General features: G+C 43.1%; 1 non-coding gene across 1 annotated transcript; it reads left to right on the top strand.

Moving 5' to 3' along the window:
* The first annotated feature begins 1,903 nt into the window (after positions 1-1,903).
* On the top strand, positions 1,904-1,982 carry MIR9198B-5 (microRNA mir-9198b-5). Its single transcript, NR_130488.2, has one exon. It is a non-coding gene; the product is annotated as a microRNA mir-9198b-5 (primary transcript).
* The last annotated feature ends 13,019 nt before the right edge of the window (positions 1,983-15,001 follow it).

Raw genomic sequence — 15,001 nt, 5'->3', positions numbered from 1 at the left:
TTTGCCACTCCCTTCTGGCCTGCATAGTTTCTGTTGAGAAATCAGCTGACAATCGTATGGGTACTCCCTTGTAGGTAACTAACTATTTTTCTCTTGCTGCTTTTAATATTCTCTCTTTGTCTTTTGCCCTTGGCATTTTAATTATGATGTGTCTTGGTGTGGTCCTCTTTGGATTCCTTTTGTTTGGGGTTGTCTGCGCTTCCTGGACTTATAAGTTATTTCTTTCATCAGGTGGGGGAAGTTTTCTGTCATTATTTCTTCAAACTGGTTTTCAATATCTTGCTCTCTCTCTTCTTCTGGCACCCCCATAATTCGGATGTTGGTATGCTTGAAGTTGTCCCAGAGGCTCCTTACACTATCTTCATATTTTTTTATTCTTTTTTCTTTTCTGGTTGGGTGTTTTTTGCTTCTTTGTATTTCAAATCTTTGACTCGATTCTTGCGATCCTCTAGTCTGCTGTTGGATCTCTGTATATTATTCTTTATTTCAGTCAGTGTATGCTTAATTTCTAGTTGGTCCTTTTTCATATCCTCGAGGGACTCACTAAATTTATTGGCGGTTTCTAGAAAATTCTTGAAAAACCTTATAACTGTGGTTTTGAACTCTATATCCAGTAGTTTGTTTTTCTCCATTTCTGTCATTTGTAATCTGTTTCTTTGTTTCTGCATTTTGGCTGCTTCCCTGAGTTGATAGAGTGGCTTTGTGTGCTAGGTGTCCTATAGGGCCTAGTGGCTCAGCCTCCTCAATTAACTGAGGTGGACACTCTTGGTGCACCCCTTTATGGGCTGTGTGCACAGCCTTGTTGTTGTTAAGCCTTGATTGTTGTTGGTATCCCTGGGAGGAATTGATCTCCAGGCCAATTGGCTATGAGGATCAGCTGTGTCTACGATGGGAGAAATTCTGTGCTGCAGATACCCTTATGGGGCAGGACTTGCTTCAGTGGGGCTTTGGTGCTCACTGAGTCTGCCCCCTGAGTGTGTCCCTTATGGATCTGAGGAGTTGTAATCTGGATGGTCCCACTCTGACCACTGGGTACACTGGCTCTTGGATCTCCAAGGAGGTGCAAATTTAGCTCTGCCTGAGGCCACCCAGCAGGAGCTATGGAGAATCTGTAGATTCCTCTTCTTTGTTTGGGGTTTGGAGGTGCCCAGATGAGGCCCAGCTGTGAAGCAATGCAAGCTGCTGTGGAACCTTGGAAGTTCTGGGGCTCTCTGACCCAGCTGCAGTTTGTTAGGTAATTTTATATTGCAAAGGGCCAGGCCATTCATATGCAAAACCTCTGAGCACAGCTGGGGTGGGGTTGTAAATTGGTGGGGCGGGGTCTCAGGGAATCAACAGGGCAGAGCAAACAGCAATGGCTGACCTTAAGCCCTGCCCTAAGAGGCCCCTGGGTCTCAGTGTCCCATGGTAATCGCTGCAAGCACCTCTGAGAAAAAGCCACCCTCGTGTTCCGGCCCAATGCCAGACAGTCCAGTTTCCCCTGTATGAGTGTGGGTCCCCAGAGTCTCGCCCAGAACTGGAGTTCAGAGCAGTTGGGAACTTGTGTCTCCCTCCTGATTGAAAAAGACAACCGCGTCCTCAGTTGCCAGCCCTTTCCGCGCACGCGCCTCCGTACCTCTGCACTTTACCTCCGCACCTACTCTGAGTCTCAGTGTGCTTTTCTCTTTCCTTCTAGTTGTAGAATTTCCACTCAGCCAGCCTTCCTGTGGTTCTGGATGATGTCCATTTTGTCTTTTAGTTGTAGTTTTAAAGTGGTTGTGCGAGGCAGCAATTTCAGGTGTTTACCTATCCGCCATCTTGGTTTCTCTCCCCAAAATTCTTTGCTCCCATGCGCCGCAGTCCTGCCCGGTGGTTGCACCTGCTCCCGGTGCTGGCCCCACTCGCACCTGCTGCCAGCACTGAAGCTGCCGCTCACACCCACTGCTGGCACCTGGCGCCGGACCTGATCGCTTGGTGCTGTCAGTGGGTGCGAGCGGCGGCTGCCAGCCCCGATTACTCCTGAGGGCTTCTCCACCTCCCCCTGCTCCTGAGGGGAAATTGGGGCAGCAGCCGCTGCTCGTACCCACTGACGGTGCTGGCCCTGCTCACATCCACTGCTGGCGCCAGCCCCAATTGCTCCACACTGTCAGAAGGCGCAGCAGTGGCATTGGGTGCAGGGCTGCTGGCAGACAGGAGACCGGAGGCTGCGGTGGGAGGGGCCAGGCAGGGGTGCGGAGGATGGGCTGAGATCCACCCCTGTGCCCACCGCAGCCTTACAGCCCACAGTTCCTTTCAAGGTGCACAAATTCATGCACTGGGCCTCTAGTTAATTATTAAATACAAATGCAATGTAAATGTAAATGTAATGATTAGTTTTTACTTTCTAGATAGTGAATCAATATTTACTTGATAAGTATGTGTATAAAGATGAAATGTTTTCTAATTACTATTTTGAAGTCCCATTAATATACATATTACATAAACATACATTTAAATAACTTTTTTTTGCCTTGAATTTCCTTTTTAAAGTAGGTATTGCCTGCTATATCAGGACTAGTTCTTGGGACCCACCACTGTTTATGTCAACCTTATTTTCTTCAGTCATTTATTGAATAGTATCTATCAACTGCCTACTTGCCAGACATTGTTCTAAGTGCTTAATAAAAACAAATTCCTGCTTTCATAGTTTGCCAGTCTAGTAAGACAGATAAACAAATATATAATATATTGCTTGATAGTGGATAAGTTCTAAAAAGAAAAACAAAGAAAGGGGAAAGAGTTTTCTGTGAGATTGTGTGTGTGCATGCCTCCCACTTGACATTTTAAATAGTATGATCAAGAAAACCTTTCTGAAGAGGGAGTAACATTTGAGCAGAGACCTTAAATAGTCATCCATGGGAATATCTGGGGAGATATTTCAGGCATTGTGAACAATTTATGACACATAAAATCCTCAAGTATAATCCAGGTAACTTCCCATGTGATAATTACCTATACTGGTACATTCTTTTTTTTAAACAGAAAAAACATTTCATTAGGTTTTCTGGGTACTCATTAGGTTTTCTGAAAAAAATTTCTTTTCACTTAATATCATTGTTGCTCTATATTTCCCATGATTACTTCATTATTTAATACGATATAAGTTATTACTACAGACAGAGATTCACAATAATATATCTGCAATTCCAAAATATAAAAAAATTGTTTTATATTCTATTTTTATACAATAAGGTTTTTAAAAAATCTTTATTGTTCAGATTATTACAGATGTCCCTCTTCTCTCCTCCCCTCCATTGCCCTCCTCCACCTGGGTCCTGCCCTAGGCCTTTGCCACCCTATACTGGTAGTCTGTGTCCATATGTAATTCATATATGCATGTAAGATCTTCATTTAGTCTCTTCCCGCCCTCCACCCCCCTTCCCTCTGAGAATCGTCAGTCTATTCCATTTCCATACATCTGATTCTATTTTATTCACCCATTTATTCTGTTCATTAGATTTCTTATTTATTTTGATTTTTAGATTCAATTGTTGATAGGTATGTATTTGTTGTCATTTTGTTGTTCATATTTTTTATCTTTTTCTTTTTCTTCTTCTTCCTCTTCTTAAAGAATACCCTTCGACATTTCATATAATACTGGTTTGGTGGTGATGAACTCCTTTAGCTTTTCTTGTCGCTGAGGCTCTTTATCTGACCTTCAATTCTAAATGATAGCTTTGCTGGGTGGAGTAATCTTGGTTGTAGATCCTTGCTATTCATCACTTTGAATATTTTTTGCCACTCCCCTCTGGCCTGCATAGTTTCTGTTGAGAAATCACCTGACAGTCGTATGGGCATTCCCTTGTAGGTAATTAACTGTTTTTCTCTTGCTGCTTTTAAGATAGTCTTTAGCCCTTGACATTTTAATTATGATGTGTCTTGGTGTGGTCCTCTTTGGGTTCCTCTTGTTTGGGACTCTATGTGCTTCCTGGACTTGTAAGTTTATTTATTTCACCAGGTCAGGGAAGTTTTCTGTCATTATTTCTTCAAACAGGTCCTCAATATCTTGCTCTCTCTCCTCCTCTGGCACCCCCACAATGTGAATGGTGGTATTCTTTTAGTTGTTCCAGAGGCTCCTTACACCATCCTCACATTTTTGGATTCTTTTTTTCTTTTTGCTCTTCTGGTTGGGTGTTTTTTGCTTCCTCATATTTCAAATCATTGATTTGATTCTCAGAATTCTCCACTCCACTGTTGAATCCCTGTATATTATTCTTTATTTCAGTCAGTGTATGCTTAATTTCTAACTGGTCATTTTCCATTTTTTTTGGAGGTTTCTAGAAGATTATTGAGTAACCTTATAATGGTGGTTTTGAACTCTATATCTGTAGTCTGCTCTCTTCCATTTCTTTCATTTGCAACATGCCTTCCTGTCTCTGCATTTTGCCTGCTTCCCTGTGTTTGTTTCTATTTATTGGGTAGAGCTGCTAGGTTTCCTTGAGTTGGTAGAGTGGCCTTGTGTAATAGGTGTTCTCTAGGGCCCAGTGGCTCAGCCTCCCCAGTCATCTGAGCTGAGAGCTCTAGGTACACCCCTTTGTGAGCACAGTCTTGTTGTGGTTGAGACTTGATTGCTGTTGGTGTCACTGGGAGGAATTGATCTCCAGGCCAATTGGCTGTGAGGACCAGCTGTGACTACAGTGGGAGAACTGCTGTGTCGAGACACCCCTATGGATCAGGACTTGCTTCAGTGGGGCTTTGGTGCTCACTGAGTCTGCTCCTTGAGTGTGTCGCTTATGGATGTGTAGAGTTGTTAACTGGTATGGTCTGACACTGACCACTGGGTACACTGGCTCTTGGGTCTCCAGAGAGGTGCAAAGTCAGCCACTGCCGGGGGCCACCCAGCAGGAGCTACAGAGAGTTCTTCAGATTCCTCCTCTTTGTAACGGGTTTGGAAGTGCCCAGATGAGGCTCAGCTATGAAGCAAGGCAGGCTCGTGCTGGTGCCTGGGCCTTTTATTGATAGGCTTGGAGCTCCCTGACCCAGCTGCAGCTTATTTGAGAGATTTTACCATGAGCAAGGACAGGCCATTTATATGCAAAAGCTGCTGCACACAGCTTGGGTGGGGTTGTAAATTGGATGAGGTGGGGTGTTAGGGAATTACCAGGGCGGAGCAAACAGAAATGGCTGCCAGTCAGCCCTGTGACCTGGGAGGTCCCAGCATAGGAACAATGAAGCAAGCACCTCTGTCTGGGAGAAAGCTGCCCCAATTCCTGCCCAGATGCCAGACAATCCAGTTCCTCCTCGTATGTGTCTATGTTCCCCAGAGCCTTGCCCTGGAGCTGGAGCTCAGAGGAAGCAGGACCGTGTAAGTTCAATTCTTGGTGCTGGCCTTTTAAGAGGAAGCGCTGGGTTTCCAGTAGCCTCTGTGTCACTGAGCCCCAATCCGCACTGGTTTTTATAGCTTGTAGTTCTTACTGCCTGTAGGGACTTCCTTTTCCCAGCTCTGGGACCCTGGGCTGGGGGTCTGGTATGGGGCTGGGATCCCTTGTTCCTCTGGGCAGCCTCCACAGAGACGATCTCCCTCCTGATTAAAAAAGCGGCACACGTGGGTGCTGGACCAGCCCATTCCGCGCCTCAGCATCTCCTACCAGTCTCAGTGTTCTTTCTTCTTTACTTCTCTAGTTATAGGACTTCCATTCAGCCAGCTTTCCAATAGTCCTGGATGATGGTTGTTTTGTATTTTAGTTGTAATTTTGAGCTGCTAGGTTGTGAGTACAGGCATTTACTATGCTGCCATCTTCTGAGAACCCCCCCCCCCCAATTTTTTTCTTAATTTGTTTGGTGGCAAAAACTGGAATTGACATGACTCTAAAGTCTTCATTTATTCCATTTGGTATTACTATTGATGCATTTAATTGTGGAAATATGTGTTTGATTAAGGGCTGCTGCCCAGGACAATACATGTTTTGAAAAAATATTTTTATTGATTTTAGAGAGGAAAGGAGAGGGAGATAGAAACATCAATGATCAGAGGGAATCATCGATTGGCTGGCTCATGCATGCCCCCTACTGGGGATCAAGCCTGCAATCCTGGACATGTGCCCTAACCAGGAATTTAATTGTGACCGCCTAGTTCATAGGTCAATGCTGAACCACTGAACCACACTAGCAGGGCTATACATGTTAAGTGAAATGTAGACAGCATAATATACAGTATTAAACTCCTAAATTATTTTTAAAATATTTGATTTAGAAACTCATCTGGCCCCAAGGATTTGGGATAAAAGAATGCACACCTGTATCAAATTTCTTCTTGATTCTCTGATTAAATATCTCCATTGATATTAGTCTTTAGATATCTTTTATTCAAAAATGGAATGTTTATATAGTGCTCTTATTATAAACCTGGCACTGTGTAAACACTGTATACTGTGTATTAGCTCATGAAGTCCTCACAGCAACCTTATAAGTAAGTTCTGTTATCCTCATTTTACAGATGAGAAACCTGAGGCACAGAGAGATTAAGAAAACCTGTCAAAATCACACAGCTACCAAGTGTCAGAGCTAGGAATTGAACCTAGACAATTTTCTTTCATAGCTTGCACTCTTTGCCATTGAATTAACTTTCCTTGTTCCCTTCCCTCCTTCCCATACCTCTACTTTGGAGAAGTTTAGAATATTAACCTGTCTAAGAATGTGGTTTCTACCTCTACTCTGAAATATCAAACATAAAAACTTTACATTTCTTGCCAGCTAGTGTGGCTCAGTGGTTGAGTGTCCCAGTGGTTTGATTCCCAATCAGGGCACATGGGAGCGTACAGGAGGCAGCCAATCAATGTTTCTCTCTCATCATTGATGTTTTTCTCCCTTTCCCTCTCCCTACCTCTCTGAAATCAATAAAAAATATATATTTTTTTTAAAAAAAGAAAGAAAAAAGCACCCCTTTACATTTCTTTACAAATATCTTTCAATAATTTTAAAAATTTTATTTGGTCCTGCTATAATTTGAGCCATTTTTTCCCCCAGAATAAAATGTTGCTTTATTATAACACTAGAGGCCTGGTGTACGGAATTTGTGCACTAGTGGGGGGGCATGGCTTGAGGGTATTGGCCCACTGTGGGAGCCCTGCTCATCCCAGTCAGCTGAGCAACTGTGGACCCGCCCTCTGAGTGGCTGTTCCCTGGTCTGGCATTTTCCATGGAGGCGGAGCACTTGCCTCTCCAGGGGACCCAGTCAGGGCCAGGCCCAGGGACAATAGCACTGAGAGGCAGCAGAGTAGGCCTCAGTCCCGCGCGGCCACAAACCCGCCTCCCAGCCTTTAGGGTCAGCTCTGCGAGCCCTGTGGTGGCACTGCGTGGCCTGCGCAGTGGGAGCAACTGCTCATCCCAGTCAGCTGAGTGGTGCTCCCACTGTGGTAGCGCACTGACCACCAGGGGGCAGCTCCTGTATTGAGTGTCTGCCCCCTGGTGGTCAGTGTGTGTCATAGCAACTGGTCGACTAGTCGTTAGGCTTTTATTATATAGGATAGGAAAGACTACAACCATGAAGGGAGGGAAGGGCCAATCAGTTCCTTACATAACAGGTGAAAGAAGCATAAATATCTTGGTATTAAGTCCACAGCACGATCATTGGAATCTTTTCCTTGCAATGTTTATTTTGGTTATAATAATCACTTCAATTATTAAAAAACAAGCAAACACACAAACATGCACAAAACCCCACACTGGCAATTTTACACAATGAAAGCACACACACCAAGCCAAACCACAAAAGCTCTGCCTATAGTCCTGGGGTCATCTAGCCCCTGCAGGAGGCCAGGCCACTCAGTCCTCAGGCTGCCCATGGGCCCAGCACCTCCACTGCTCAGAACCACTCCACATGCTGAAGAGGGAAAGCCCACCATTTCACTGAGAAGTGTGCAGTGGCAGCCACATCTCAGAAGTTCAGGTTATTTTAAATACACTGATGGGAGTGGAGGGGTCACTTAAGATTCCTTAATGGTCAGACACACTTGGTGATGCTAGGAACCTACATAGCAGTGGTTGTTAGGAAACAAAAAAACATTTTCCTGAATTTAATAGATGGTTGGGAGCTTTTTAAAAAATAACATTTCATGAAAAAAAGACGCCGAAAAGCCACAGCAATCCTGAGAAAGAAGAACAAAGTTGGAGGGATCACAATACCAGATATCAAGCTATATTACAAAGCCACTGTTCTCAAAACTGCCTGGTACTGGCACAAGAACAGACATATAGACCAATGGAACAGAACAGAGAACCCAGAAATCAACTCAAGCCATTATACTCAATATTTGACAAAGGAGACAAGAGCATACAATGGAGTCAAGACAGTTTCTTCAATAAATGGTGTTGGGAAAATTGGACAGATAGGAGCAAAAAAATGAAACTAGACCACCAACTTACACCATACACAAATATAAACCCAAAATGGATAAAGGACTTAAATGTAAGACAGGAAACCATAAAAATCTTAGAAGAATAAATAGCAAAATATCAGACATATGTCATAGCAATATCTTTACTGATACAGCTCCTAGGACAATGGAAACTAAGGAGAAAACAAACAAATGGGACTACATCAAAATAAAAAGCTTCTCCACAGCAAAAGAAACCATCAACAAAACAAGAGAGCCCACTGCATGGGAGAACATATTTGCCAATGTTATATCCCATAAGGGTTTAATCTCCAAAATTTATAGGGAAATAATACAACTTAACAAAAGAAAGATAAACAATCCAATCAAAAAATGGGCAAAGGACCTAAATTGATCCCTTTTGAAAGGACATACAGAAGGCCAAGAGACATATGAACACATGCTCAAAGGCACTAATCATCTGAGAGATGCAAATCAAAACGACAATGAGGTACCATCTCACACCTGTCAGAATGGCTATTATCAACAAATCAACAAACGACAAGTGCTGGTGAGGATGCAGAGAAAAAGGAACCCTTGTGCACTGCTGGAGGGAATGCAGACTGGTGCAGCCACTGTGGAAAGCAGTATGGAGTTTCCTCAAAAACTAAAAATGGAACTCCCATTTGACCCAGTGATCCCACTTCTAGGAATATATCCCAAGAAACTAGAAACACCAATCAGAAAGGATATATGCACCCCTATGTTCATAACAGCTCAATATACAATAGCTAAGATTTGGAAACAGCCTAAGTGCCCATCAGCAGATGAGTGGATTAAAAAACTGGTACATTTACACAATGGAATACTATGCTGCTGTAAAAAAGAAGGAACTCTTTACCATTTGCAACAGCAAAGATGGACCTGGAGAACATTATGCTAAGCAAAATAAGCCAGTTGGAGAAAGATAAATATCACATGACCCCACTCATTTGTGGAATATAATGAACAACATAAACTGATGAACTAAAGTGGATCCACAGACAAAGAAGCATCAAACAGACCATCCAACCTCAGAGGGAAGGTCAGGGTGCGGGGATGTGAGAGATCAACCAAAGGACTTATATGCATTCATATAAGCATAACCCATGAACATAGACAGTAGGGGCGTGAGGGCATGTGCTGGGGAGGTGGGAACAACCGGGGAGAAGTCAATGGGCGGGGGGGAAGGAGACATGTAATACTTTAAACAATAAATAATTTTTTAGAAAAAGGACATTTCATGCAATATTTTGTTCCTGCCATGGACCCAGACCCGCTTGGAGGAGGAGGAGGGCAGACCTGGGGCACCCCTCCCGGGAGCCCTTCCAGGACAGGGATGGGGTAAATGCTTAGAACCCCAAAGCTAAGGAAAGAGAGAATTTGGATACACACATTTCAAATAATGTCCACAAAAGACATGCATGGCCCCACTGCTCTCCCTGTCCTGTGTCCTCAGGGCGGCTGAGCCTCTGAGCACCAATGACAGCGGGAGGGTAGGGGGAGCACAGATTGGGGAGCAGGCCAGCCAGACCAGATAATCTTCCAGAAACTCCCAGGCCAGCATGTCTGCTCTGTCCCCACTCTGTCCCCAGCCCGGCAAGGAGGACCCAGCAGCAGGCACAGTGAGCAGTGAGACCTCAGGGCTCAGAACTTCCTGTGCCAGTGCAGTCAGCTCGCCCCATCCAGCTGTGCTCATCATTAAGGATAACACCTCTCCTTCACAGCAGCCTTCCCAGCAGGCTCACACCCCTCGGACAGGCAGTCATTCCTAAAGATCTGCCCCACTCATACTTCTCTGAAAACACTTGCTATTTTAAAGCATGCTTTAAAGGCTGCGTTCCATAAATTCAGAAACATAACTGAGAATGAACTGAGCAAATGCTTAAAAAACCATCACTAGGCCCCTATGTTCATTGCAGCGTTATTTTCAATAGCCAAGATTTGGAAGCAGCCCAAGTGCTCATCAGTAGACGAGTGGATAAAACAGCTGTGGAACATTTATACCACGGAATACTACTCGATCATTAAAAGGGAGAAAATTTTACCCTTTGTGACAGCATGGAGGGACCTGGAGAACATTATGCTGAGTGAAATAAGCTAGTCAGAGAAAGACAAGTATTATATGATTTCACTATGTGGAATCTAATAAACAAGCATAGAGACAGACTCATGGACAGAAAGCAGGCTGACAGCTATGGGGGGCAGGGCACTGGAAGGGTGGAGGGAATGAGAAAAAAAGGAAGAGAACAAAACTCATGGATATACTAGTAGACAACAGTGTGGGGACTACCAGGGGTAAGGGGAGTGGGTAGAGGTGGAAAAATAAAGATAATTTGAGCCATTTCTATTTCCAGTTGAAATTGGAGATTTACTTATTCTTAATCTGATAAATTTTCATATTAACCTTGCCTTTCATCATCCTTTTCCTTTCCTCTGAATATTCTTGGACAATAATGAGGCACCTCCCCTATTGTGGCCTTGTCAGATGTCAGAGGGCATGTTAAAAATTTGGCTTTGCTTTAGTGAGCAGTAGAATCTGCTAAATAAAGCTCAGTCACTGCTTTGTGGGTTTCTTTCACTCAATGAATTATATAACTTGCTTCAGATCACTTTATTGTAGGCATATTAAATTAGCATTTTTAGTTGGGGTTGATTTTGTTTTTATTAGTTTGTTCTCATATAAGAGTTCCTCCATAAGCAATTAGAAACTGAAATCATTTTTCTCCACATCCTCACCAGCATTTATGTTCTTATTTGTTTCTTTATTGGCTATATAAAAACAAGAGTGGTTGAATATATATTGTGAGGTTAGGCAAAGACACTATCATGTATAACTGTATAACATAGGTAAGGTCAATGTGAGCAAGTATAGTATATTAAACTTTCCAAGTATCCTTTTTTTTTTTTTTTTTGCCAGAGAAATTCTTCATTATAATAAAGGCCAGCAAATTCTTTATTATAATAGTCTCCCCTTATCCATGGTTTCATTTTCCACAGCTTCAGTTACCCGTGGTCAATGGTGGTCTGAAAATATTAAACGAAAAATTCCAGAAATAACCAATTCATACGTTTTACATTGTGCACAGTTCTGAGTAGCATGATGAAGTCCCACCCCATCCCACCTGGGTAGGTAAGCCATCCCTTCGTCCAGCATATTCACGCAGTATAGCTCCCCACCGTTCGTCACCTAGTAGCCTTCTCAGTTACCAGATTCGTTATCAGATACTTTCAGAGAAAGAGAGAGAGAGAGAGAGAGAGAGAGAGAGAGAGAGAGAGAGAGAGAGAGAGAGCATTCACATAACTTTCATTACAGTATATTGTTATAACTGGTCTATTTCATTATGTTGTTATTGCTAATCTCTTACTGTGCCTAATTTTATAAATTAAACTTTATCATAAGTATGTACATATAGGAAAAAGCACAATATCCATAAGGTTCAGGACTGTCCTTGGTTTCAAGCATCCACTGGGCGTCATGGAACATACCCCACAGATAAGATGGGATGACTTGATATAACAACCTCAAACCCACACCTCCCACAACTCCTACTCCTCTGCAAACAAGGATAAAATCCACCTGACAGGGCCTATCGCTGGCCTCGGTTATGCTTTATTTCATTTTTAAAACTTTTTATTGTGAAAAATTTCAAAATATGCAACAGTAGAAAGAATATTTTAATGAACTATCCTGTCCCCTCACTGTTTCATTGATTACCAGCTTGTGACTCACCCTTTCATTCGTACCCCACCCCTTCTCCCTACACCCATCCTCGGATTATCCTGAAGTAAAGCCCAGAGGGACATCCTATCAGGAATTCTTACCCATGGCCAGTCTCAAATGGGCTATAGGTCTGCTGACATCTCAACATCTGGGAGCAGCTGGGTGGGGCCTGGGTGACTAGAGGCCCCTGGGTACCTCATTCGCTTACCCCAGTGTGATGGGTAACACTGCCTACACACACTGAGCTGCGAGAAAGAACACCAAACACTGGTTTTTTACATTCCAAGCTTCTAAGGCAAGTCAGCCAGCCTTGGTCCTCATATTTCTCGCAAGTTTCAAAAGATCCATGCCTATAGCCCTGATTATCTCGTAAAGAATCAACACTAAAATAAATAAGCTCAAGAAATAACAGCTCAGATACTTCCGATTAACTAAAATCAATGGGGGTCAGCATAAGGTAAGCGATAACCTACCAATGATCCATATCAGAGTCATTAAAACAGGAGGAACCAGCCAACCAGTCTTGAATAGTACAGAAACTTGACCCTGACCTTTGCTTTATCATGCCAGAGTGACTGAGATAGTCCCTGACACCCAGGTCTGGGATGTATTTTTATGTTTGTGTCTCTGGGAATTTCTGACACTTCCCTGGGGTACCAGGATGCATGCAGGAGGCATCTAGGAAGCATCTCCTCCATGATGGGTTGGCAAGAGCAGTAAGCATCACCCATACCTCCCCATTTGACTTACTCTGCAAAGCGAGAAGGTTCCTCCAACCCTAGGATTCTAGGGTTAGGCAGTAGCCCTACAAGGCAAGGGAATGTAAGGTTCTAGACAGCAGGGTGTGCGCCTTTACACCTCCAAAGCCCCTTGCACAGAGCTTGGGTTACCTACTTGCCTCTCTTATAAACAGAGGGACGTGTGCTTCCCTATCCTGAGCTGTCGATGGCCAGGGAAGCGCCCTCTCTGTTGCCTTCATTTCTGCAGGAGAGAGCCACAATAGGACCCTGGGTTCATCTTGGGCATTCTCCTCTAAGCCCAGCTGATTTCCAAGTATGACTTGGCTTCAGACAAGGCTCCACGTATCTATTCTTGATTGTTCCAGAGATTCATTGTGAGACATTAAAAATATCACTTTTATCATTCTCTGTGAAAATTAATGTGTTGTCCTTGAATACAAAGATGAAAGTTCTGACACACACTCAGTAAAGCATTATCTTTTGTAATGTTGATAGACTTGTTCTGAGCCAAACACAGTTTCTCTAGGGTCATTCAACAGCTCATGTTTGCTAAGGTTAGGGGTGCAATTCATGGTCACCCGAGCTAAAAAGGAATTAAACCCATCAATTTTATCACATTAGCATACTGCTGAACCAAATGGCCCTAACAAGTCAGTTATTAGATTGCTGAGAAAGAAATAAAAAAGAGACTGAATAAATACATACATGCACTGAGATTGGCTATAAAGTATATCAGTCTATTATGTGAGAAACTGAGGGCTTTGCCAAGACTTACCTTGAGTAATTTTCTATCTCCATATCCCGAGGGATAAAAAAGATGAGATTTTTTCCTAAGATCATGATCCTGGAGACACAGCTTTTCTCCACTAGGTTCTCTGTAATATTCTATATTCATATTGTCCAGTACAAAATTTTGAGGCACACCAATAATATTTACCAAGTTCTGACCTGGCTCAGTTGGCTGAAGCATCATCCCATGTACCAAGAGGTTGCCATTTTGATTCCTGCTCAGGGCACATGTCCAGGGTTTTGAGCTCCATCCCCAGTAGGGGGCGTGCAGCAGGCAAAGGATGCTTCTCTCTCATTGATGTTTCTCTCTCTCTCCCTGTCCCTTCCTCTCACTCTCTCTAAAATAAATAACATATTTTTAAAAATATTTACCAAGGTGTAACATTGGGGATAAAAATTTAATATTTACAATTCACATAACCTGTATATAAATAAACTTTAATGAAATTATGTGAACAACTTTTTCTAGCTCTTCTGTTTTTCCCAACTTTTATTTAAGAAATTCCCCTTGTTTGGCCAGTGTTGCTCAGTGGTTGAGCTTCAACCCATGAACCAAGAGGTCACTGGTTGGATTCTCCGTCAGGGCACATGCCTGGGATTTCCAGCTGGATCCCCAGTGGGGGGCATGCAGGAGGAAGGGAGAGGGATAGAGAGATAGAGAAACTTTTATGAGAGAGAAACATCTCTCTATCCCTCTCCCTTCCTCTCTCTCTCAAAATCAATAAAAAACATTTTTTTTTAAAAAAAGGGTTTAATTCACACCCTAAAGTGTTTTTCCCCCATGAAAAAAGAAAAAAAGAAATCCCTCCTGTGGTAGTCAAGAATTGGGCTGGTAATCCAATCTCCAATGTTCAAAGCTCTGCTTTTAAATTTCTAACTATGTGACTTTGGGCAAATTACTTAACCTCTATAGGCCCCAGTTTCCTCATTTATCCAATGAGGATAATAATACCAACTTTTACATAGGTATATTATGAGTATTAAATTAGTTAATTCATAAAAAGCATTTAGAAGAGGATCTGACACACAGTAAGCACTCCATAAATGTGAATTCCCACCTGCTGGGGCACTAACTTTTCTTGCTTCTCTCCCTCCCTCCCTCCCTCCCTCCCTCCCTCCCTCCCTCCCTCCCTCCCTCCCTCCCTCCCTCCCTCCCTCCCTCCCTCCCTCCCTCCCTCCCTCCCTCCCTTTAGATTTCAGGCTCAAAAGCTTTGGCCTAAGATTAAAACTGTCCTCTTATTAGATTCATCAACTGCATTGCTTTGAAAACCTCCAAGTATTCTTTTCTTTTCTCAGTGTTGGACCATTTTACTCTCTTTCTCTGTCTGAACACCTTTTTCACTGGTTCTGTAGAGTAAGTTTTCCATTTACACATT

The sequence above is a fragment of the Eptesicus fuscus genome, chromosome 6 (assembly GCF_027574615.1).
Source record: "Eptesicus fuscus isolate TK198812 chromosome 6, DD_ASM_mEF_20220401, whole genome shotgun sequence".
Taxonomy (NCBI): Eukaryota; Metazoa; Chordata; class Mammalia; order Chiroptera; family Vespertilionidae; genus Eptesicus; species Eptesicus fuscus.
The sequence above is the reverse complement of the archived record's forward strand: the minus strand, read 5'-3'. Positions and strand labels throughout refer to the sequence as shown.